Raw genomic sequence first — 27,508 nt, forward strand, 5'->3', positions numbered from 1 at the left:
GTATTTTATTCAAGAGATTTGCACAGAGCTGTTTATGTACAGCAGAAGAGGAATGCAAATCTAAAATATCTGGACTGACTGCAAAAGGTGAAAAAGGCACAGTCTTCCTGACAAGATCTGGTCAGGAAAGATTTTGTACTTTTATTAGAAATAATAATAATAAAAAAGACAAGAGAAATATTAGGCTACTTACTTAAGAGAGTCACTGTCGTTCATGACAGGTATTCCTCCAGGTCAAGAGCAAATTAGTAAGTCAGTAGCATCAAAAATGCAACTAATAAATTGACTTCTTCTAACTGTGTCCCTATATTGAGAAACTGTCTGGAGGGAAAGGGTATTACTCCAGTCCTAATGTGCTTCAAAGCTCCTTGAGCTGGAATTTTTGAAGATAAAAGGGCAGATCTGTAAATCTGGGCAGGTAAAAGGACAGGCTACTGTAAATCAACATAGCTATTTTGACTATTTGACCCTACCACTTAAGGTAATTTTTTTATAATACTCCATGTCCTTGTTCAGTAGTGACTCTAATAACAGCTTATTTAGTTTCTACTGGTCTATATTACGCAGTCACACCAAAGCAAACAAACAAACAAATCAAAAAAGGCAGCTCTTTCTCTCCCAGGCCTTACTCTCCTTGGTGAATGTCTCCAGCCACAAATTAATTTTATTGCAAGATTGTTTTCTTGTTAGTTCTTAAAAGAACTGACTCTCATAACACATTTCTAGGATTGTACAGCTATACAGTATTTCTGTCTTAGCAAGGCTATTTTGCAGTTGGTTCTGACTTGCTGAATTACAAGGTCTTAATTGGTAAGACGTCTTAGTTCTTCTTATGTTTTTCTCTTTCCATGCTCAAGGAATTGGCATACCTCCACATTCCTCACAGACCATATTTTTCCACGGCAGGCAGTTTCTCTGCATATATTTTTTAAATCTGTTCGAAGACTGAAATCAACATAATGAGAAGAAATGCGTAGGAGGTTAATAAAGATTCATTAAACTATAACCTTTGACTACCTCTTGTTCTTCTTTCATTCCATTTTTTTCAGTGTCCTAGAATAGCTCTTTTTCATTAGACTGTGCGGAAAAGTTACTAGTTCAAAGAGAAAAAAAGAGCAAAAGTTGATGACAGATTTTTGGAACAAAAACAATAATTCAGAATTTCCCTACTTTTTTCATAAACAAGATACACATGGTGCAGAATAATGAACTTCTTGTGTAAATTATTTTGAAAATCTGGATTATTTCCAATTTACTGCTTCTTAGTATAAACTCGTTGGTCTCTGGGTTGGACCCAAGAAGGGAACACATAGAAGTTCAGCTTAAAAAAGAATAATAATCTGTAGAGTTTGAGATCAAATGATCAAAACATCACTGTCTAAAACTTAAAGATATATGTATATGTTGATAAGGGGCCTTGTATTGAGTTTTTATATGTGCAAAGTGTGTTTACAAGTATCATCACATGTTGCCAATAATAACAGGGAAAATATTCTTCATATGAAAGATACCACAAAGGTTACATTTACCAGATACAATATACAAATATTCATTTCTATTAATAAAGTTATTATAAACAAAATTCATATTTACCAAGATATTTCAGCATTATAAAAGCCTCATTTCAAACAGAATGAATTTCTGTACTTAATTTTATTAATTTAAATTCAAGAGTAATTAGTTTAAATCAATTTGAGATTCTAAAGATATTATTTCAGAGTTCTGTGCAAATAATCATGAATAAAATCTGCCATAATGATAAAGATTTATTTGGCATGTGTTTTTATTTTATGCTTTATTTGATTGGATTGGGGGGGCGGTATACAGATAGCAGTAGCATTCCATGTTATCTCAACATTATATGTTTGTTCCAAGCTACCGCACTAACTTCTAACTGGAATTCTGCAGTTAATAGTATGAAAGCCTATTCCAAACAAAATAAGGAACAGCGACTGACTTTTATGGCTGGCTGTTGCTCTTAAATACATTTTTCTAGCTCAGTTAATACATGAATCATGTAAATTGTGAGTCCTACAGAAAACTAATTTACACCTCCTACCCTACAAAATGATGGCTAAGAAAAAGCAATCACTTCAGGTATATTTTTTCTTCAATAGGAATTTAACTTACGAGCAAACAACAAAAAGAGCTTTGCGTCTGCAAACTGCGTGAAAATAGACAGATTTTTAAGTGAGATCTAAAAGTGCAGGAAGCAGATGGGAACAGCAAACATGGTAACAGTAGCAAAGAAAAGGACTGAAAAAGGCAATAAATAGAGAGCTGGCGTTGTTAACAGTGTAAACAGTTTGAAGGGGATGGTGATGTGATATGTCAAAGTAATGCTGAGCCAATAAAATTAAAAGGAAAAAGTGTTAACTTCCAATGGTTAGAAATTAACTAGAGGAAGTAACTCTAAAGCAACTCATAGAACTGAGGTGAAGGTAGAATGAACATGAACATACTAGATCCTGAGAATCTGATATGATGTGAGATGGTTATGAGATATACACTTTTTCTACCAGAAAGTCTTCTCTCATAACACAAGATGTCTGCAACTGTAAAATAAACACCAAAGTTTGGTGATAAATTAAACATCTTTACTACTCTGGCCTTGAGGAAAATGGTCTAATGGCACTAGGAAAAGTGGTAATATTGTGATGATGCAGCAAAATAATGAAGATGGGCACAAATAATAGATCTCTTATGCTCTTTTCTTCAAATGAATTAAACCTTGCTTGTTCAAAACAGCAGCAAGGCAAAAGGAAAAAAAAAAAAAGACTGCTTTTCACTTAAGGTCAAATATTCAAAAAGATGCTCAAAAAGAGAAAGAAAAATCTAACAAAAAGCTCTGTCTGTTGGTCTCACATTGCTGGGAAAGTAGTGTTCTGATGCTATCATGAAACGAGAACACCAGGTGTGTTACCTGTGATCACATCTCATTCATAGCAAACAAAGCATGGTGAAAGATGGGAGCAGAACAGCACCGAAGTGATGGGGAGCTGTGGGATTCGAACAGTAGTGAGTAAATAGGATGCGGAGACAGAAGGGAGCAAAGAACCAAGTAATAAGAAGAAAGGGGAAAAAAGGAAATCCAACCCAGAAAGGCAGAGAATTAAATCCCTACTGTAGAAAATCTTTGCTTTTCAAAACATGGATTATTAAACCCACAAGCCAAGACTCTCTTTAGGAAATAATCAAATTACACCATTAGTATGCACATATTAGTAGGAATGGGTGAAGCAAATTCACAACTTTCACAGCTGTAATCCCTGTGTTGCTGATGCTTTCTTTCAGGCAGGCACTTACAAAAGGTTCTCTAATTTTTTCTTTTTTTATCCATCCACCTACTAAAAAAACCATCTGCCAGTTCCTTTACACATTTCAACAGTGGCTTTACTAGAAAGCAGGAAAAAAATGGTGAGCAATCCCTATAGAGAGCTTCACTTCTACTCAGCACAACTTTACAGTGCATACCACTGGCTTCTTTTGTGTGAAGGATCATTCAGAAGCTCAGCAATCCTGAAAAACCAGAGGTCTCCCAGAGTAGAGTTAGACCTCCCAAGAATTTACAGAAAAATTACCATAAACCCAAAACATGTACTTCCCTCATTCCTGATATACAGCCTTCACTTCCCTAGCATATGTTTATGCTGTTTTAGTGAGTTGCTTCTTCTTTTCTGTTGTAACATTCTGTGGTTGATGATGATAAAGAGTACAGGGTCCTGTGTACTTAAAAACTGTGGCATGAGCTTCCATGCTTTACAAAAGAGAAACCTTTTCCTCTTTTGCCCTAAGCACCAGCTTTCATCCTTCTTGTGTTCCTCAGCTGTGTGTGTGAATTTTCAGTAGGAGAGACAGAGCCTTGGAATCTGAGGAACCCCGGTAGTAATTTAATGCTTATGGCAAAACCAAAGAATTTGCCTCCCCTCTCTGATCTTCTCATTCCAGTTGGAGGAAAAATACTTAGCTCAGTGTCTACACTTTTGTGGGAATATAATTAATTAAGGTGGTTAAGTTGATTGACTCTTTCCACATGACTCAAAGTACCTCAGACTTTGCTTGCAAATTGTAATATTAGCTACAGTATTAATTACTACATTAGTATTCCAGACATTTTAGAGTGTCTGCATATCGACCCCATCCCAGCTGGAGGGCCTGCACAATTTGCACTTGAGTCTGTTCACCTAAGATAAGCACAAGAAAAGGTTTTAATTAAGCTTCTCCAGCTCTACGAGGGCTAATAGTCTTTTTCTGAAAAGTCAGCTTTATTCTGCAGAACTCTTCACAACTGAATCCAAAATCACCTGGGACCTTGAAAAAAATACAGGCCTTTCTGCTCATGATGACCTTGTTGAGTGCTCCCTTTTCCTCACCTCCATGTGTTTAAACATCACCTTCCTACTTAAACTGCAGTTTGGTATGGTTAGGATGTATTCTAACTGTGGCTGGTGATGATAAATAAGACGTATGTGAAAGTAAGGCTGTCTAAATCCCTGATTTTCCTTTTTTTTTTTTTTCCTTTTGTCCTGCAGGAAATGAAGAGCACTTTTCACCTTGAGGGTTCAACAGGGCTATTTTCTACCACTCCTTTGTCCCACATGTAACAAACTCCATAAAAACAAATGTCTTTCTGTTGTCCTTTCTCACACATCGCTGAGGATCCAACAGAGACTGACAGTCTACTACTGTTAATGTGGGCAGCACAGGTCATTGCAGGTATGTCAGGTTCAAAAATAAAAGTTTTCTAATTATCCACAAAGTCACTGTAGTCTACAGCCTGCTAAAACATTGCTTGAATTATTACTTGATACCACATCCATTTTTAACTCCCTTTTTCCATAACTCTTTCACCCATCTCAGAACAGTTTGGAGAATTTTTGCCATCAGAGTTGCAGATAACATAAATGAGTTCTGTTCTTCTACTGGTGAGGGAACTTTTCTTCTTTTTTCTTGTAAAAGATAGAGAGAAATCTGAAGCTTTTTTTTTTTTTCCATAGCAAAATCGGGACCAGAAATTCTTCACTGTCTGTATCTGAGATAATTCTGTGTGTGATTTAAGGAATTCTTACTTCTCCTGAAATGATTCTGTTATCTGCAGTATAAAGTAAGCCTAAAGCAATACATTCTTTGTAATTAATGAAAACATGAACAGAACAAGCCTGGAGATATATATATTTGCTTCTGACTTTGAATGCAAGATGTAGTGTCTGCCAAACTTGCCTTCACAGTCTTAATGCCAAAAAAATTAGGGCTTTGATGTAAATGCTTTGAATGCTTTAAACTACTCCTATCTAAGGTAAGCTTCCAGGCACATAAGACTACCTCTCCCCCACCTCCTGAAGCTTTCTAAGCATGCATACTGAATGCTTTCAGTGGACAAAAGATTGTCTTCTGAATTTGCTTAAAAATACATGTGACAATATAAATGCTATGTTCCCTGCAGCTAATAGGAGGCTTACCTTCAGGAGTCAAATTAGCTTCAGAAGTGCGAAACAACCTTGTCTAGTTAAAGTTGTATTGATAAATATATATTCGGCAAAAGCTAAGCAAATGGTACACATATCTAAGTGTTAAGGGTATATTCAGTGATTAAGTGAAACTAATGAGGATAGGAGTCAGTCTTGTTATTACAAAACTGGTATTCAGAAGGGTGACACTTGATACAGATGGTCCCAAAACTGCAGATACTGTCTTGGAAGACTATCACTCCCAACACTCACAAAACAAGGTTTTTAATGATAAAAATTCCAGGACAATGAACTTGTGTTGACTACAGCAGAATTTCAGTATGTTCCTCTAACATAATTAGATAGGCATGCCTAAATGTTATTACTATACTTTATAATCTCTTATACAGGTTACTACTAAAGGATGAGCAGTAACATTAATTTCATAATGGATTAATATTTTAATCATATAATGAAACATTTATGAAAATTGCTGCTACTACTTCAGGAGAAATATGAACGGTCTACATGACTATTTCTGGGAATTTAACATGTGATGATGCTTCAGACCAATTGTATTGGGGACCTGGATAAATTCCCGAGCAGTTTAATTTCTATTGAAATTTGTTACTTTGAATATTCCAAGAAGAGGTAAAAAGCAAAGGAGAACAAGAAAGGAATAATCAATCATTGCTCTCCCCTGTATCCTTGAAGTCACCTCTAAATTGCATCAGCTTGTGGTAGAAGCCAGGAATTTTATGGTCCGAGCAAAGATTTTGGAGTGATTTGGGATGAAACATATTTTCTGCCTCAATATTTCTCAGGTTATTCATAGAGTCCTCTGCTCTGGAAGTGCTGGCTAACACTCAAGTTTTGTATACTCAGTTGAGAGGCTAATGTAGTTTTCTAGTTCCATTTCACAAATTGGCAAAATAGGCCCAGACAGAGGTTAGGATTTAACCGTTTGAATGGCACTGAAGGATCACAAGTTTGCTAATAAAAAGGTTATATTTCTACATTAGCTGATATATTCAGCAAGAGAAGAGAGAAAGAGTAAGGTTCTGGAATAAATGTTTTGATTCTAAAGATATGGCTTTATTTTGATTCTTCCTGTTTTTGACTTATGTTACTAAGAAAAAAATACTAGGTTTCTGGCTGAAGTAAATAAAAATTCTGTAAGACTACAAGTGGAATGGCCAAATATGAAGAACACGAAAACTCAAACAATAGATGAAGAATTTGGTAGAAGCTTTTTTGGAGATCTGAGTTCCTATTTGAGGAAGCAGCTAAACATTTCTTTAGGACTCCTATCACTACAAGGACCACGCTGCCCAATACAGTTCCATCAAAAATAGAATCCTATAGAGCTTGGAAAAGGCCTCCAATGGTCTTTTAACTTCAGGGCCATTTGCTGTAGAAATAAATGAGCAAGGGTGCTATTGATATTACCGAGTTGCAGGGAGAGAAAGTATCTAATCTAATATCTAATAAAGCAATGCAAAGAGAATGTGCACCAAAACACAGCGAATCAATTCACAGTAAAACCAGAAAAGTTACTTATATCTTAGTATGAGATCTGAAGGCTACACTCAGTTTCAGAGTCTGTGTGATACGAATATACATTTAAAAATTTCCTGAAAATATCTTTGTATCAAAAGAAAGGCATTAGTAGTGAAGATATCCACTAGAACTTCACTAAAGGTGAAGTTTGGATTCAAAGAGCAACAGACAATTTCTGCACTAATTTATTCATGTTAATCAGCAAAGAGAAATTGCTGCCCTCTGCTTCATGAGTACTGAGGTTGCCTCCCTTGACTGCCTGTCTTCTAGTAGCAAAGCTGAACAGCATTATATATGTGCATCCAGAGGTTTTTTTTCAGGTTTGTTAGTCTCTTATGGAAAACTCCTGTTACACTTAAAAGTTTTGATCAGTTTAGCTTCTCAAAAACATGCTTTCTTCCTTGGGGGTTCAGGTCTTTCCTCCCTCCTCTATGTATTCATTTTAATCCAAGGACTGGGCCTGCACTGCTTTTGAATAGGCATCATCATACATTACTCCGTAATACCCAGCTAGATCATAGTTGCTCTAGCATAGATCATACTGCTTGAGCGGGGGCAGTTGGACCAGAGATGCCTAACAACTCCGGTGATTCTGTTTCTGTGATATTACTGAACATCTAATAAACATTAGCAGAGCCTATTGTGTTATAATTAATTGATGAAAAACTATGATTTATTTCTTTTTTGGAAAGGAAAACAAGCTTTGGGAGATAACAAGTGATTTAATGTATATTAATTGAAGATACTACAAACAGTTTGGTCTCCAGAAGTGTTGAATACTTTTTAAACATTTTTCATAGATTGAGTCCTTCTAATCAGGTGCACAAATCTTTGGTTCTGAGACAGTTTTGGCCTATCAGTTATTACTGTGCAGAAATAACAGTGTCTTCTATCCCGTTTTACATCTGAGACACATTCTTTCCCCCTTTTTTCCTTGGCCTGGAAAACTTGCAGAAGTCCAAGGTGGGAATCTTATCCTTTTCTTCACCCCATTCCTCCAGTTACATAGCAGTTTGGCTCCCAAATTCCATTTGGGAGTAATTAGCATTTACTTTTTATGCAGGAGTGGATAAACTGACATAAAAACTCGAAAACACCTGAGACCATGTCTGTGTTTCACACTAAAATATGCGATGGATTTTTATTGCACGTTTGTAAAACAGTAAACTTTATGAGTGTCATGCACATCATTTGCTACAGATAAGAAAGCTCTAACTGCTGACTGTATTGCTGTGCACAGATCCTGGGTTGTTCTGATGTTATCAGCACTGTAAGGAAAACCAAAAATATGTGTTTTCTGAGATCCTTGAAATTCACAAGCGACGGAGGTGTGTGCTGGCACTACTCTTAGAACAAAGCCAAAAGTCCTTAATGACTTTTGTGATTAACCTAATAGCTTGAAAACTTACTACCATTTCTTATTCACCAAGTCAGGGGCTTGGAAAATCAGCGGAACAGGAATGGAGGGATGCTCCTTCTAACACAACCCATATTCTGTCACTTCTATGTGCTGTGAGATGTGTTCCCCTGTAATGGAAATGCATTGATGAACTCAGATTAACTTCAAAATGGAGTATTCATTTGTGATATAACAAAAAAGAAAAAAAAAAAGAAAAAAAAGAGATTTTTTTCTGAGGACAAGTATGGCTATAGCAATAGAGTACAGATTTTTGGGCTTTCAACAAGGCCCAAAAATAACTATAATTGAGCACTGAAAAACTCAGTGTTTGTATAATGAACAGGGATAAACATTTCCCTGTGATCCACACCTAGCAGAAAAGGCAAACACCTTTAAATGAAATTTGCTGTATCTTTCCATACTTACTATGTTGTTTAAATGTACACAGAAATGCTGATTCTGTCTCAGTTAAAATAAAAATACACACTATGTGCAAGAAAAATACCAATCTTTTATTGTGATAATTAATAAGGTGCTTCCAGTCTTTCATTGCTGCAGTTCAGGCATAAAGTCTATGCTTTCTGTCACTAAAGCCCACACTGAAAACAGGAAAGTGGGACATCAGATGATAAAAGGGATTGCATCTCTATAGATGAAGAAATGATAATGAAACAGGCACCACTTTTAAAATAAAAGGGCAATCTAAATCTGGGCAGTCAATTCATACACCATAATCATTTTCTCATTGCAGTTTATGGATAGGACTTCAACAGAGAAGTAAGAGTCTCTAGTTCTTTTCTCATGCTCACAGGAAGAAGATTTATTTTGTGATGCAAAGTAAAAGAAAAGGGAAAAGATGTTGTAAGCATCTTTTGCAACAGCAAAGCCACAAACTTCATGCCAGCAGCTATTTTTAAAAGTTTTATTTTCTCCCTGCTTCTGACTGAACTATGCCTAGCGAATAACAAGAGGTTAAGAAATGGCTTCCATTCATTGAGAAAAATGTTTGCAGCAAATGGTATTTTTTTAAACATGTAGTTTAAATAGGTCAAAGGGTCAAAAGAGGTCAATAATCCTGCTGCATATCCTGCTTTGCAATAAAACATTGGCTAGGGCTGTTATAAGCTCCCTCCTCTCTCTAAGTTGTGGGAAGAAGATAATTCTTCAGCGAAGCTAGTGAAGTGCGACCCAAACTGAAGAGCACACAGAAAACACAACACCACTGCTTCTGCCTTTGCTTTATCATGCCCTTCACCTAAAAATGTTAAATAAGGATTGGTCAGAGAATATCTATATTTCATCCTGCATGGGAATAAACACAGTCTTGGAGAAGTTGGCATCCAGTCCATAAAAGGTAATATTTTACTGTTAGAAAAACTCCTCCAGTGGTGGAGACCCAGCTGCAAGTCTGCTCTGTGAGATAGTCTTTTGTATTCCCCCTCCTCTTATTGGCAATTGTATTCTTGTTCTGATAAACCTTTTCATCCTAGATACACAGAAATTCAAAGCTTTTAATGCAAAGGTTTCTGTTTAGATAAGCTAATCTTTTCAGCTAAAAAAAGATGCTGAAAAATGACTTTTTAGGTGAAAAATATTCCCTAAAATTTCCAATGAGAAAGCCTTCTTGAGGTTGAGGAAGGTAGAAGAAAAATTAGAATAACTTTGAGATATTTTCTGGAACTATTTATTAATTCTTCTTTAGTTCTGTTTGTGTGCTGGATGTTTCCATATAAAGGACATATTGAATGAAAGCTAAGTCAAGTACTTTTTTTTTTTTATTATTATTGTGCTTTAAATAAGTGAGGCTTTCAGTGAGTCTCATATATTGTACTGCAAAGATCCAAAGCCTGCTTTAGTGCAAGCGTAGCCTCTCACGCTTATGAACATCCCTATACATGTTATCTGTGGGCATAGTTATTAGAAAATGCTGACGCTGTGAATAAAATGGCAGTCATCTTAATAAATTGATGAAGAATTAGATTGTCTTTTTCAAAGAGGCAGTAGGTTACTTTGTTAGTACTCCTTCTATTTAGTGAGACAGAACTGCTCCAAAACTTTACAGAGCTACTAAAATTATTCTGCCAGCTACACACATCCAATCATCCTCGTTTGCAAGCTCACCTGCTGTAAACTTTTTTTTTTTTTTTTCTTACCATGGTTTTTGAAGCATATGTCCAGCTTTGCTTAGAAGCAGGGCTAGTCATCATGTATTTTCACTTGTGGCAGAAGGAAGTAACTGGTTTCTCACATCACGGCTGGTCTGCTTCCAGCAGAGAGGTCCTCCAGTTTGGCTTGGTCCTCAGACAAGAAGAGAGCTGCAGAGGCTGGATACAGGTGTTCAAGGGCTGTGATATCTTAACACAGGGAGAAAACCCACACACAGGTTTCAGTGCAAAGTACAAAGGTGGTCTGCTTGTAGCCTGCATTTGTGCATCTAAACATACAGACCACTGCATTTTGTAGCAGTGATTCTGTAGCTCTGAGTTTATGTGACATAATATTGAAGCCAGGACAGCACAAATATCTTGTGGCCTAAATGGTGGTTACTAGCAGAGGTGCAATTTTCTGATCAGACCAAGCTAGAATTTGTCCTCCAAAGTGTAAAATGATCACTGAAAAGAGACAAATCTTTCAAAACACACCTCATTTCACCGTTCTCATTTTGCACTCGCATCAGTAAATTTAATTGATACTTTGAAAAATAATCTTGGTCTGTTTTTTACCCTTTTTACATGGGAAGCAAATGCTATTTGCTTAAACAATGGATACCAGCAAAGCAAGAAATGAAACAAATCTTTTGAGCCCTATTTCAGTAAAATTCAATTTATTGCCTGCTTACTCAAATTTTACTCTTTTGAGTAAAATTGAGATGCCAATGAATGATGGAAGGGCAGACAGGTTAACTATATAAACCTAGCTAAAGTTCGAGATTGAATAACATAATTCATACAACAAAAACATGTATTTCTTTCAAGGTTATTGCCTGCTAATGATATTTAATATTACCCATATTCTTCTCATCACCTGGCTTCCTGTCATTCACTGACTACAGTGCTTTTTGGGTTTTGCTCCTTCCTTTAATAATATGGTAGCATGCTTATCTCCCATTCTGAAGCCTAGAAGGGAATTCGTCTGACTAATGATACTATTTTGCCTGTTTTACTACTTACAAACTGAAATTTATGTAATTAAAAGTATTTCAAGTAGTAGTAGTTACCATCTTACAGGTAACAAATTTTAGATGTACACTGTCAATTACACTGAGGGCTAATGACTTAATGTTAATATATATAATTCATCCTTCCTGGAACAGCTACAAGAGTAAATATTTAACGCCATTCACATGGTGTGGGGTTAATTGGAATCGGGCTCGACCTCCATGACCTTTCAATTTTGCCTACTCAGCTTGACCCAGGTCAAAGATTCTCCCTGATAACTTTTGCTCATCAATAAAACCTGCTTCTATGGAAAACCAGTGTGCATGTGTATGTGTGCATGTGCGTGTATGTATATATGCATGTGAAAATGCATATAAAAGTATAAGGGTATTGTATATATACATAATAAATAAATAACAAAAAATAGCAACTCATTGTGCTCCTGGATTATGTGTTTTGTTTTCTTTTTCAAGCAAATTAATTATTATGTAATTACAAAGTAAAGATGATATTACATTTTAGGTTGAGGCTTAATCATGATCCTCACGTTAATTTTTCAGTTTAGGCTAGAGTTAATTTATTGTTGTATATGATATCATGACTGTTGCTGAGAAGAGAATTTGGCTTATGTATAAGACCTTCAAATGGCAAGATTAGTAAATCTAAGGCCTCTTTAAAGTAAACGTATAATTAGTTATGCACAGTTTTTGGTGACCAATACACCAAATTCAGTTAAGAAGTGAATAAATGACACTGATTGCATTTTATGCCATAATGTATATTTTCCAGATATATATACACATAAATCCATATATGCATAAAAAAATGCTATAATACATGCAAACTGGAAATTTGTATTCCATCATATCCCCAAAACTTATTAAAGTCTACTTAAGCTGAAAAAGCGAGTAGTCAAAAACTAGGAGCCTGAATTCAGTGTTTTTTGTGTGTATGTGTTGACCTCGTGCTGTGTCATTGCCTCCTTTTCTCACTTAGGCCTAAACCCACTATAGGTAAAGCAAAAGTAGGTAAAGCCTAATAAATTCTTGCACAGGACATACTGAGCTGAAAGACATATTTTTGTCTCTACATTGCTGTGTTTATTTGTTCACTCCCTGCCACATGCTTGGCAGCTCCTGTTAACCAGGGCTAGGACACGGCCCCAGATCCAGATAACTCCTCCTGGGACTGCTCATCAGAGGCAGCGTGGAAAAGATTTGACCCTGTCTTCTGTTAAACAGCACTATTTAGCTCCCTCAGCCTCGGGCAGTCCTCAGCACTGTCAGCCAGCATCCTTGACTGCATTTGTGCTGCAGTCAGCCTGGGGCCGGTGCCGGGCAGTGTCTCCTCGGCCGATGGGGAGCTGAGCAGGAGACGGAGGAGCTGCAGCCACATGGCCAGCCTGTGACCAGGCAGCTCATTGGGCGGCCTCACGCGGGATCCCCTCGCTGATTGGCTGGTTGGGTTGCTGCGCTCCGCGTGCTGTGGGGCTGCTCCGGGATCGGAAACTGGATGAGTTGTGTTTAACTCTAAATCATAGAATCATAGAATCCTTAAGGTTGGAAGGGACCTCCAGGGATCATCTAGTCCAACCCCCCTGCATACGCAGGGTCACTCGGAGCACCCGGCACAGGGCTGCATCCAGGCAGCCCTTGGAGATCTCCAGAGACGGAGACTCCACAGCCTCTCTGGGCAGCCTGTTCCCGTGCTCCGTCACCCTCACTGCTAATACGTTTTTCCTTAAGTTCCTGTGGAACTTTCGGTGTTTCAGTTTGTGGCCATTTCCTCTCGCTCTGTCGGTGCCACCGCTGCACAGAGGCTGCTCCCTCCCCCCTGCCGCCCCCCACGCCCCAGGAGTGGTGCCTTTGGTTCACCATTAGAGAGACCCTGCTTCCCAATATGTCCAAAAAAACCCACTACGGCCACCATAAGAAAAAAACACAGAAGTAATAATGATATAGGAAGGCAGCAACAGAAGTGCTGTGTAGGTCCCTAGGCAACGTGGTCATGAGCCGGTCACAGTCCCTTGGCTCCAGACGGTATGGGGCTGTGTGTCCCAGCATAGTCACCAAGTGAACGAATACAGACAGCTCTCAATATGGAGGGCGGAATGCTTCGGGGATGAACCATAATGCAACAACAGCTACTAATGTGTTTTCAGCAAAAAGGATGCATTTCCTAGGAGGTTACTTTCCTTTCAGAGTAAGGGATTGGCTGGGTCATGGTGGCCAGTAGTGACCCCTGCTCTTACTTAAGATGTGGTTCCTTATGCAGCACATGCGCCATAATCTTGCTTCCTTCAACATTTCTCACGTGGGCTAATCCTTTCCCCCCATGAGACCAGACCTGAGCTCTCCTCATGGTTTCATCTCGAAACAGCAAGCCCCTAAATCATAACTTCTGTGCCCTGTCCGTAACAGGTCAGATGTGTTGATTCACTGTGAAAGTATGTTTTACTGGTTAATGCACCTACTAAATCTGTTTCAGACTTGATTTTTTTTTGCAACAGGTTCAACCTATTGGCCTGCACATAGTTATTGTCAATATACATCAAACTAAATCACAGAACTAAAGGCACATTCTCCCATCAAAGTAGTAAAGGGAAGACTCTACTGCTCATCACAGCACTGGAAAATATTTCCTATATGTATGTTGTGATGTATAAAAGAGAACAGGGATTGCTATCAATAAACTTTGTGGTTTTCTGTCACCCTTGAAGGCAAAGCATCTTCCAGCTCCTGCAAGGGAGGAATTCTTGGTAATCTGGACGGATTATAAAAACAAAGTGCATAGTCCACAGGAACAAGAAAACTATTGGCAAGCTATTAATAAAACCATGCAGCCTTCATTATGCTTTTTCTTTGGTAAGGTACTATCCACCATTTTGTTCTGCTTACCGAGCAGGAAAAGGCAGAATTAGTAGCCCATTTTTGGCTTTTTTACTATAGGCCTTTGACTTCTTTTACTATAGGCAAATGCCTATGAGTAATATTTATTCAGAAAAAATATATATATGCAATTGATTTTGTCAACTTCCCTGAAATTGTACAACACAGTCCCATGAATGGTCTTAGGAAAATAGGTTGTGCTCCTGAGACACCCTGGCTATAATGTGTAACAAATACTTTTGGACTGAGTGAATTTTATTTTCTAATGACAACTGCAAGTTACACTGAATTCATAAGAATTGGGACGTATTTTGTTAGTGAAGTATGCTTGATATCTCCAGTTGCTTTAAGAGTTTTGTTACACATCACTTCATTTATCTTCTGTTTGCAATGCAGCTTTCACTTCTAATTCTACCACAGCCGTATTTACCTCACTCATATACTTTATCTCCCTATTATTTTTGAACAATTATGCATTAAATATCAGAAGTGAGTGATCTGAAATTGTCAACAGCTGAAGTAAAATATCTTGTGAATAGCACAATATGATGATTCCTGGTGTGGGTTTATACTCTCCACCTTGTCAATAAGATACATGTGTATCTGGTGTTTGGTGCTTTCTGAACATGTAGTTACTAATATTCCTGGCACGTGTGTGACTGATTGTTTCCAGAATGAACAAAACACAAGGCAGTATCATTATGTCTGGTAGATGCAGGCCACACTCCCAACAGTGGGCTTGTTTTTATAAATTGGTTAAATGGTTTCCAGAGAATGATGTGCTGAACTGTTTGGGACACATTTCTTTTAAGCAAATGATGAAAGGATTTCCAAGTAGTTCCAAATGGTCCATACTTGCTTTGTTTAAGTCAGGCATGTTAGTCACCTGGAAAGTATCCATAAAATATTTAGGTGGTGACAGAGTAATTTACTTTATTTAATCTTTACTTTGATTCTTAGCACTATATTTATTTGCAGTGGGACATAACCATATTAATGAGAAATTCATATAAAATCATAAAGAATGTATTTTTTACTTATGTTTTAAATCTGTATGGTGTGTTGCTTTACATATATTTCAATTCTTTTAAAAAGACATTTAATATACACTGATAAAAAGATTCTGTCACAGATTTTTTTCTGTTTTTAAAAAAAAGTCTCAGGCTTACTTTTAGCCTCATAATAAGTAAAATTCAAATAATTTTACTTCTTTTGATATAATTAAAAAATTAAAGAAGCTGATAGCCTGATCAGCCTGCAGAAGATGTCTGATTGCTCAGAATCACTTTATTTTCTACAAGTTTATAAAGTGATTAAGATTTAAATCACTCACAAAGTGATTTAGAAAAGTGATTTAGATATTAAAAAATTAGCAAGGTTTCTAGGTTGCCCAAGGGCAACATATCGCATGTAGAAAAAAAAAACAAACTTGTTTTCATCTTTCAGTGTGTATCTTAGAAATCATTTCTTTGTAAGACATATGAATAAAGGTTTCTTATCCCAAAGGAAAGTGTTTTTCATTGTACTTCTAATATGTGATTGTATTTGACTGAGCTCTGTCTTTATTTATAATGATTAAAATGGTCCCTACTTGAATCTGAAGAGCTGTATCTTTGAGCATCATGGTTTAATTTGTGCTTGACTTAAAAAGGTAAAAGCCAGAAATAAGAAAATTCTTAATCATTTTCAGTTCTCAGTGTATGCTCTTGGGGAAAAAAAAAATCAAAAAAGTATTTTTGCCTTCTCAGGAGTACCTCCCGTACCATTCTCCCTTTAGCATAGTTGATAAAATAACAGTAAATATTTTTGCTTGTTTTGTTTTGTTTTTGTGGAAAGAAGATTAATCTTTTCTCCAAGATCACAAATAAACTACCTGCTTTTCAAAATCATATTTTCAGCTAATAGTTCAGAATAAAGCATATCTAGCATTGCTTTACCAGAGGTAAATGTTAGCCTTATCATTAACATAAACTACCAATCCCCAACATGAATAAATCAACTTCAGAACTTTTCTACAAACTACTAATGCCATACCATTTCATTACCTCTCTGAAAATGCACTACTGAAATAATAACAATATCGATGCCAAAGCCTGACTAATCTCCGGACAGTGCCAACAGCTTTCAAAACAACTCAGTGTGCTAAACCCCTCATACACTTTTCTCGATATAGTCTTTCAATTTTGATTGCTTTTTACAGTAGTATCCTGTCAATGCGGTTTGCAGGAGTTACTTCCTACTGATATTTGTAGAGTATTTTGAAAAGAACTGAGGAAATTGCAAGGTAACAAAGATCAAATTTTTGAAATTAGTCCTAAAAAACTAACATTTTACAGTATTCGTTTTTCTGGTACCTCATGAAAACCAGCCCTTTCATCCTGCATATATAGTGTTTTAATCTGCTTATTTTTTAAAGAAGACAAAAAAAAAAAGTAGAGGAAAAATAAATGATCAACTTCTAAAACATACAAAAGAACACCTAACTGTCTTGTTTTGTAAAGTAAAGTCAAATGGAGTCAACACTTCAACTGTCATATGAGGAGAGCTTCCTGCAACAGTCTTAATTCTTTGCTGTCATAGATGCCTCTAATACTTGAGATTTATCTGAGAAGGAATTGTCTTGCTATTGTTTTTTTGTAGGTTTTTTGTCATATATAAATTAAGTTGCACCTTACTCAGAGGTGGGAAAGAGGAGCATTAGAAAAGAGCTCTCTTGGAAGAAAATTAGCTGAAAACTTTGAAGTCTGTCTTTTTTTGAATGGTTCAGTCCCTACATCCTTGAATCTTTTCCATAGAATAAGGTGGTACCCTAAATAAGTTAGAATAGTTCTCACAATAGAACAATAAGAAGAAAATTTTACGAGCCAAAAAAAAAAAAAAAGATTATCTGGCATATCAAGAACAGATCCTGTAGAAGGTTTCACAAGTGCAGAAGATATTCCTTAATAGATTTTTCTCCTTCTGTGATGGCAAAGGGTTGTTCAATACTCAAAGCAAAGTGAATTAGTTTAAAAGTTAAATGAGTCGAGACACCTGCAAGCACTTTCCAGATATGGTGGTCTCTGACTATATTATAATAGCATATCATGTTAAATGAACCTGTCTTTTCAGTCTCCTGCCTGCCTCCTTTCACCTGTGTTTTAAGATTATCTAGAAGATGCACGAGCTAAAAAGAGAGGGAACCTCAGTATGCTCCATCAGATCTCCTGGTTGGGGATAATAATGGTGTAGGGATCTGTGAGCAATAAAGTCACAGAGGGGTTGCTGGGCAGCTCAGCTGGGGTTGTGACCCCTTGAGGAGAGTGAGTTGATTTGCTCTGGACTGACCTTTTCCAGGGTTGGGTAGCTGGGCAAACATGTGCGGGGATTGTCTGTATCTCGGTGGTGGATTCCTCGTGGACAGGGCATGCTCTAGGAGGTACAGTTTGTTTACACGGGTGTATAAATACTGAAACCCTGGGCTCAATAAACGCCATTGGCTGAAGCCCACTGGTCCCTGCTCTGCTCATTAGCCTACCAATGGTGCCCGAACAGAGACCTGAAGAGACAGACAGATGGGGAGAAGCTGTAACGGGGAGTAAGATGATGAGCCACGTGAAGAAGCTCTAGGGGAGCAATGCAAAGAAAGCTCTAGAGGAGCGATGCTGTCAGTAACCATGGGGGGAATCCATGTCAGCAGAGCAGGTACAAGCAACAGGAAGAAGAACCAGCCAAAGCCTTAATTACTCAAGAGTTTTCAGGGAAAGGTAAAGCTTTACATCAAAACAGTTTATGCCTCCCAGCGTATGTGAGCTGGGAAGGGTGAAATGAGGAATTGACGTTGCATCCAGCATAGGGGAAGAATCTGAAGAAGATGACTAAAGAACCAGCTAAAGCATTGTGGCCAACAGATCGTGGCATACCCCACCGGACAGGGTAAAGATAGGGAACTCCAAGAAGGGTATTTAGTACTATTGTGATTCGGTTTGGAAAACTGTAATCCCGGGGTTTCGGGACAGGTTTGGGGTTGTCTTATGGGACTGGGTGACTAGGGAGGACACAACAGCAGGACTCACTGGGACGAGGGCAACTGATCTGGCTCGCACATGTCCACCACAGCCCCCTAAAGCAGTTCCGTTGTAACCCAAGGATTGCTACCAACACGTCTCAGGAGGCTCGTTTCCACCACTGCTGCCCTCTGACTCTGCTAAGTGGTCGTCACTGTGCCACTGAAGGACACCTCGCAGAGTGCCGCTTGATCAGGCGAGGCGAGGGGAGTGGACCAAGGGGTGGAAGGTGTGTGGAACAAGGTGAACCGTGAGGCGCTCCGGAACCTGGGAGAAGCACCTGGGGCAGTGGGTGGTTCAGTGTATCCGGTAGTTTATGACATTCAAGGGGGACCGTAACCTCGTCCACTCAGTTATAGCATGGTCAAAAAGCTATGGAAAGTGTTCGCGGATAATGGGCCAAAGGCACCTTATGCGCTAGTGTTGTTGGTGCAGTTATTGTGAGGAGCATTGGTTGGTACCCCAGGATTATAAGATGTTAGTGCGACAGCTGTACATGCCAGTGCAGCAGGCAGTAATCTTGCAGGGGATGAGGGAGGCTGCAAACCTGAAGGCCTTGCATAATGCCCACAACCCTACAATGCAGGGTGTAGGAACAGTGATGTTAATGGGTGAAGGACAGTATAACACCGCTATGGCAGCAGCAAATGTCCCTGGAGGAAAGCAGGAAGCCACTGAACCTTTTTCTAAGGTACAGCAGGAGAAGGGAGAGCCCTGTGTTAAGCTCCTTGGGCAGCAGTGGAAAGGCAGGTGTCTGGTGAGGGGCCACGTGCTTTGATCTTTGAACAGCTGATGCAAAAGAATGAAAATAAGGCATGTAAGGAAGTCCTCCATGGGCTGAAGGCACTGCTCTTTTCTCTTCTTGGTCAACTGCAAAAGGCGGAGTGTCAGGAGGAAGAAGATCGTCCGGAATCGGAGACATCATACCAACCTCTGATGATGGCGGACTCATCGGACTATGACTGAATCGTGTGACCATGGTGCTATGCACTCTCATCCTGGAACAGGCCAAGCAAACAGAAAATGGGGAGATACAGGGATTTGTGAGCGATAAGGTCACAGAGGGGTCACTGGGCAGCTCAGCTGGGGATGCAACCCCTTGAGGAGAGTGAGCTGGTTGGCTCTGGACTGACCTTTTCCAGGACTGGGTAGCTGGGGTGACGCGCGCAGGGATGGGCTGTATCTGGGTGGTGGAGTTCTCATGGACAGGGCATGCTCTCGGAGGTATAGTTTGTTTACACGGGTGTATAAATACTGGAACCCTGGGCTCAGTAAATGTCTTTGGCTGAAGCCTACTGGCCCCTGCTCTGCTCATTACCCTACATAATGGGACTAGATGTCACTAGAGAGTATGACAACATAAATCCCAATTTTTAAGAGGCTTAGGAAAATATATTGTCAGCAGAAATAGGCATCTTGCAGTTATACTCTGAAATTTTTAGTACATGAATACTTATGGGAACCCACTTCCAAGCGCAAAGGCTTGTGTGCTTGAGTTCAAGCTCTCCTCATTTTTAATCCCAGGCATCTTAGAGGTTTATCATCTTCCTGTAGTGAAAGGGATGTCTATCAAGCACACTTCTTGCAGTAGAAAGAAGCAAGAAAAAAAATGTGACCAAAGAGGAAAGATAAGCTCAGAAATGACCAGATAAGTGAGAATGCGCTAGATAACTAAGGCACTGAGGAAAATTGGGAGAAGACACTGCAGAAAATTGTTTTACAAGTTTTGCAACAGAAGAAGTGTTATAACTTCTAAAGTGTCCTTAGCAAGGACACTCTGAGTCTGATTCTGGGTAGGGTTTAATGCTTGGAAGTGTATTTCCCTGATTCAGTATGTCTTCAAGTAAGAAATATTCAGTAAGAAGTATACTGCTCAGAATATGTGCAAGATTACTGCACTCATATAGAGCCCAGTAGAAAGCTGTAACCCACAAGGATATCAGAGGAATTTTCCCAGTAAGACCAAAGACTATGGTCCTGAAACAATAAAAAAGGAATGAAAATGTGTACTGTTTTTAAGGGAAAAAAAAAAGGGAGTGTGGGTCGAGGCACTACTTTCTGGCTCACAGTGGAGTCCCTGGCAAGTCTGAGACAAGCAACAACTGGTTTAGGTTCCGTGAGCATCCATATGTGGTGACCTTACTGGACAGAGCAAAATCCAAGGGGAAAAAAAAAAGGAAAAGATTTTAATCCAAGAATTTCAAAACACTCTTTAACCAGGTAAATTATAATCTTACAGACAGAAGAACAGAACACCTCTGTGTTCCAAGTTAGCACAAAATCAGTGATTGAGACCAGTATCAAATCTACCCTTCTCCCTTACTTTACGTCTAGATTATGTGTGTCTCAGTGGTCTTTTGCAGCACGGGAATTACTCAAGAGTGCCCTTTTTTTTTGTTTGTTTTAATCAACTATATTCAAATTAAAGCATACCAAAAATGATTTGGCAGTCTTCCTTCAGCAACTTAAATTAGTATTTTTCTCTCCAGCTCTTCAAAGAATGGATTCCCTCCACTGGGTATCGCAAATCGTACAAGTAAATGGGAGAATGAAAAACACTAAACAAAATATTAGCATGCAACAGTCAACTAGGCTGGTGTTTTTAACAGATCACAATGTTTTATCATGCCAAGTCAACATTTTTGTATTATAAATCATAGGATCCTGAGTGCTTTTAGTGTTGGCCTCCTTAAGAATCTTTGGAGAGCTATTGTAATCATAGGGCTGTGAATAGGCCAGTTCATTAAATTCCGAACTGCTGCTTGCAGATGTTTGAGGCAGGTGTTCTGTACAGACCAAGGAGTTCGCTTTCTTCTGCTGCATGTTGCACTGAAGGTCAGAGGTGATGCCTTGATGGCAAGGTCTAAACTGCAAGGCACGTCTCAGAGGTCTTTGTTAGGGGAGAAAAAGAATTCAGTCTCCTTAAAATTTATGTACTGCAAAAGATAACTGCACCTGCAGACTGTTGTTCTTATTGAAAACACATGGGGGCTGTTGGAAGAAGTATAAAATGCTATTCTCTAGTTCCTGTTGAGAATATGCAGAGATTCCAAATGTCTAGTATTAGACCAGAGATATCCCAATGATTCATGATCCAGTAGTACATAGTTCTGGTGCAAAGTGGTACAGTGTTTTTGTCATACACTTTGAGTCTCTTGCAAATCTATGTGTATTTGAAAATTGACTTTGGACAGTGTCGCATTCGCCATCAAACAGTTGCCCTGCATAACGTAATGTATGCCAGCAGGCATTCCCAATGACCCAGCTAGTTCATAATTGGAAAAGGTTAGTCAAGTCTTTCCTGGCCACCTGTGTGTTGGCTTTTAACTTCTCAAATGGAAAGAGAAAAGATAGATTCTTCTAAATGCAGGAAACCCTATGAAATAGACCACCCCTTATTTGAGGAACTTCTGTCTTAAAGAGACCAGTATAGGTACAGGATAAAAGTCTGCTTTGCTTTTGCTAGAAATAATCTCCAGCAAACACCAAGTTTTTGTCAGTTTATGTTATGTAAGGTATAAATGACACACAGAACAGGATAGAAATAGCTTTGTGTTTATTAATGTTAATGACATATGTGGCTTGTGGTACTGCTGAAGGAACCCTTTAGCTTTCAGCAACGATTGTTGGTGCTCTAACACTAATAATTGCTGAAAGTTTCTAAAAAAATACAAAAAATAATAGGATGGAATTATGTATTAGAAAAACTAATGCCATAGACTTTCATTACATTGCCTACTGTATACTGTTGAATTTTATCCAGACTTCTGTATTCTTATTTGTTAACATTTTTCTAATAATCATTTTAGATTATGAAACAAATTCAGAATCAGAAGGATTGCTTACTCTACCTGGAAAGCTGTTACAGAGGATAAAAATCTGCCCAGATATCAGCTCCTGTTAAAGCCTGAGAGCCATGAGCTGCATAATGGGATTCAGAACTGGTAGCATTCTGAGCGAAGAGCCACCTAAGCTGGCGTCAACCTTTAGTGTTTCTTAACTACTATTTCTTTATATAACTTCCATTCTAAATTTATAGCAATGAACATTCTCTCATGTCTCTGGAAACTTCCAAGGAGTTTTCAAAAGGAAGGATCTGTTATTTTTTGTTTGTTTTACTGCATTTACATTTACAGCAGTAAATGCAGTAATTTAGCATTTGAGAAAACAGTTCTATTGCCTTTTCTAATGGAAAAGATTCTAATCTACCTATTCAGCATTGTTATTATTCTTGATAGATTTTGAATCTAGATGCTTTTAGATTTGAGTAATTTCAGAGACTATGAATGATTACTTTGGTGGCCACTCTTATCTGCTTCTCTGTATCTAGCCCTCAAATCCTCTGTCGCATATGAGCTCATATGGCAGGTAAACACAGTGAAGAATCATTGCTATAAGTTTAAAATTTGAATATAAGCATAATGGTTAAACAGCATGAGACAAAAATGAATCTTGGTTTTGTTCTGTCATTAAAATGAGGCAGCAAATGCACACTTAGTGTACATCTGCATTGCTTGGAGGGTTGCATTAAAAATTGGGACATTAATTCATTCTATTGAAGGGTAAAGCAGTAAAATCAAGTTCACAATTTCAAAATTAGACATGTGGGACACATTTTCAAGCAAAAGTTCTTAAGTTAGCTTGCCAAGCTCTGGTTATTATTGTTATTATGCTGCTTATGTTCATTTTATGTTTAATTGTAGATCATATATATTCTGTCTTAGGGAACATCCTTCCATGTTGCCTATCTAGCATGTTTGACTCATACTGTTCCTCCATTTGAATCTATCACCACTTACACTATACAGAAGAATGTTTTATGGATATTTTTCTTCATGTCTCAAATGTTTTAATTTGCACTGGGCTACATAGCACTTGAAGTGTTACGAAAATTTCTGTTTATAATTTCCTCATAAATAAGAGTATCATTTGGGGATTTCAGTACATTACACGAATACTATGTGATTTCTTCTTATTTTAAATGAAGATGCAGTTATACACTCCAACACTAAAAAGTAATCAGTGTTACTATATGCTTTTTTAATGACACTTTCTGCAGGTGGAGATTTAAGTACTTAAAAAATAGTTTTCTGGTAAATAAATGCAAAACCAGCAAACAAAGGAAATGGTAAGTTTCTTATAAAATAAAGCATACTCTGCCACATACTATGGTGAATCAGGTCCTAGACTATGATTCTCGGAATGGGATTGTGATTTGTTGTTCTCAGTTTCTTACTTAGCTTCTATTCTCTACTCTCAGGATGCAACAGCTGCTTCTTTCTAAATTGCTTTGTGGTCCCCTGTGAAAAGTAATGAGCGATATTGCAAAGCACTGCAAGTAACAGCAAGGTATATTCAGATTATCCCATCCTTCAGATTAATTCTGAAGTGTGCAGAGCTACATTTGGGTGAACTTCTCCAGAACTGCCTATGAGATTTTAGACTAAAGCCTGGGTTTACCTCCCGTAAATTAGGTGGTCAAGACAGAGGGAGGTCTGGAGATGAAGCTCCAAATTATCTGATTTCCTTCATACTGCCATTGAAGGTGCTCAGGGCAGTCAGCCAGCAAGCTCTCATTTATTTCCTTTATATTTGTCAGTCCTCTTGAATAAGTAGTTCTCTTTTTTTTTTTTTCCAAGAAATAGGCAGTTTTAGGTCTGCCTAGGATATGTAGGCAGTTTCAGGTCTGCAAGGTTCACTTGTGATATCACTCTCTCCTGTTTCTGTATCAAACTTTGGTTATTTATTATAGCTATCATCAGCCCTTTTTGCCTTAAAGACACTAGGTGTATATCTGCTCTTTTTGCTTCTTTTCCTGACACTATGAAGTGTAAAAAGCAATGTGAAAAGACAGCAAAAAGTAACACCTGCAAGGTGCTGAAGAAAATTTAAGCACACTTTTTTTTCTGATTAAAGCCTTGACATGTAATAAATCACAGTCATCTTTCCAAACCTGATATTTGGAGAAGGAGATTGTTCATTTTTTGACACAGTCTACTGTGGCAAAAAGATTTAACAGGAACCTAGACATGCTGAACTGTGAGCACCATACTCCACTAGCAGTAAGAAAGAGAAACAGTGCAAGCTGGCCAACAAAAGGGTCTACCATAGTGAAACCAGAGGAGGACAGGCCCTCAGCCCTCTCAGTTTGAGGACTACATATTAAGTTCCCACACTATTTTTCTCTTGGCTATTCAGAGGTACAGTCCTTTGGAACGACTTGACATACCTATGTCTGAGAGATCTGGTCACTTCAATTTCAACTTTAAACATAGGCAGAGGCCATATATACACACTTCTACACTGGACTTTATCTGGCAGAACATGTCACGTTCTCCTAACATTCATGTAAAGTCCTTTTTACCTCCAGGTCTATGTCTTACTCCCTCTTACCTTGCTTGTCAGTATCTATGTTGTAATCAGCTTATTCAGTCAATGTCATAAGCTCTACACTTATCATGTCCCATCAGTCATGCAAATATGACTAGTCTCAGTCTGTGTACCCTTGACAAGGGGCAAAGTTCCAATGCATGTGTCCCTCATCAAAACTCACCTAATTAAGGTCTTCAGCAGCATAGCAGCCTTTATCAATAGCTGGAGAAAAGGTAGTAATCTCTCCTCAGTCTGGGGTGTGAGTCATATAAGATTTCAGTAGCTTCAGAACTCCTCCAGATTAAGTACAAGACCACTACTAAAGCTACTGTAATGGTCTATGTGTAATTTCTAATACTTTTTCCTTTTTATTTTTTTGGCAGAGTTTGGTCCTCTCTCTCTCTCTCTCTCTCTCTCCTCTAACATTTTATGACATGAAGGTCCATGTTGTAGCACCACAGGCTGTCAGAAAAATTTTGGTTTACTGGGTCACATTGAAGTTGACTAAATGCGCATGCAAAGCTAATCAAAAATATGCCCAGATGCACTGCCTCTCGCAAAGCTCTACAAGGGCAATTTCTATCATGATATTATAAGGAAATATCTTTGCAGGTTATACCAACTTGCTTATACATTGGTATAGAATAGCCAATTTACTCATAGGCAGAATACACACTCAATCAAAAGATCAAGTATATTAGATAAAGACAAGTTTCCAGATAACCAGCTCCCGAATGTATTCTTCAGGAGTTGAGAAGGCCCATGTAGGGCCTTAAACCGGTTCATACCGGTAGACTAATGGTAGTATGCATTTCCCTCCTTACTGGTCTTAAAGAAGGCCTGGAAATACTTTTGCATGACCAGAGATTGTATTTGAGAGCAGCCAGTACGTCTGGCAGGTGCTGAGAGTGAAGAGAAGGGAGAAGTTGCAGTTCGCAAAAGAACAGTGAAAAGACTTTAGAAAATAGATGCCAAAGGCACCTATTAGGTACAGGAACCTTTGTCAGCTAAGTAGCACAGCCTGATAATTAGGGTCAGCTTCCATTTCTGAGATCAGCTGTTTATTGTCTCAAACAGAAGGTGATAACTGGGCCACCAGAGCCAATCACCTAATTCTTTAAGGCAGAAAAAGAAAGTACATTAAAAAAAAAAAAAAGGGATCACAGGCCTGCTATTTTAGTCAGGTTTTATATCTATTTGTCTTACAAGCAAGAATAGCACAAAAGTGTTTTCTCACCACAGTGAAAAATGAGTCAAAACCAATTTAGGACCCAAAACACTAACATCCATTTGTTAGCACCCCTGTGTTACCATCTGTATCCTGAAGAAAAGTCCCTCGGAGTCATTCATTAAAAACATTCACAGGAAAAGGATCTGTGCTGGTCCTCAAAGGAGATATTGCACTAACTCATCCTTCTTCAGGGGAGACAATATGTCCAGGAAATTATTCCTCCAGACTGTACTGTAATTTTCTTTTTTACTTCTAGGGAAAAAGCTAGGGCAAATAAGACAGTTATCCACAAATATCTTCTATCTAATAGTCCAAATATTTCTAATTAAGTGTAAATGTGCTTGGTCTGAATGCAAGTCAGAACATCTTGTGTTTCATATGTCTCTGGAATAATGAATATAAGGTGATAAAGTGATGCTTATAGGTGTAGGGTAGTATAGGATATTATATAGGTGATAAGGATGTATACATCCAGCATTTCAAGGAACTTTGAGTCATAGAAAGTACTGCTGCAAAACGGTAGTTTTTCTGTGAAAATAAGACCTGAATTGAAAGATAAACAAAATCATAATTAAGGCCTATCCAGGCTATTTAACGTATGATAAATAGTGTATTATTTGCCAGGATAACCTTGTAATGTAATTAACTGCATTATTATTTGACATGTAGATTCATAATAATATGAAGCAGCTGTTATTATTATGAACATTTTACCTCAAATCACAATAGGATTTCCAACATGCTCAAATTCCCAGCAGCAGCCATTAGAGAAAGGAAAAAGCTATGACTGATATCAACAATATGGTGGTCCGTGATAAAAGTAAGTAAGCCCCCAAACCCAGCAAGCTTATATACTATAAATGCATATGTACGTAAAACCTGCTGAGACACATATTTTAAAAAGTACTGACACATGGTTGCACCAGCCAGCTAGGATCTGCTGTGTAGGAGGTCTCTGTGAGAGCTTTCAGCAAATATTATTCTGTTACTGTTGTACTGCCTTGGGGGCTTGGGAAAAAATGAGCTTTATTGGGTGAAAACAATAACAAGATGAATGAGGCATAGCAGAATCTTAGGAAGGAAATCTTTCTCATGTTTGTTTCATGATTCAAAAAGGGTGTGATGGGATCTTTCTTTGGCAAGCTTTAGGTTAGATGTCAAAAGTGCAATGTGCTAATAAAGGAAGAAGAATGCCTTCTAGAAATGTTGTAAGGAAATATTGTTTGCATGATTAGAGACAAAAGGAGTCCCAGGCTGTATGAACTATATGGTGATTTTGGTGTTTCCATTCCTATGCCTAAGAAGTATCTTCTTCAGTAGTCCTGTAAATTCATATGTATGTGCAATAAATTATTATTTAGATTTAGTGTAAAAGAGAGTTCAATATATGAAATATCTGCCTTGCTT

This window comes from Tinamus guttatus, unplaced genomic scaffold (genome assembly GCF_059628265.1).
Source record: "Tinamus guttatus ecotype Peru unplaced genomic scaffold, ASM5962826v1 Tinamus_guttatus_pri_ptg000083l, whole genome shotgun sequence".
In the NCBI taxonomy this organism is placed as follows: Eukaryota; Metazoa; Chordata; class Aves; order Tinamiformes; family Tinamidae; genus Tinamus; species Tinamus guttatus.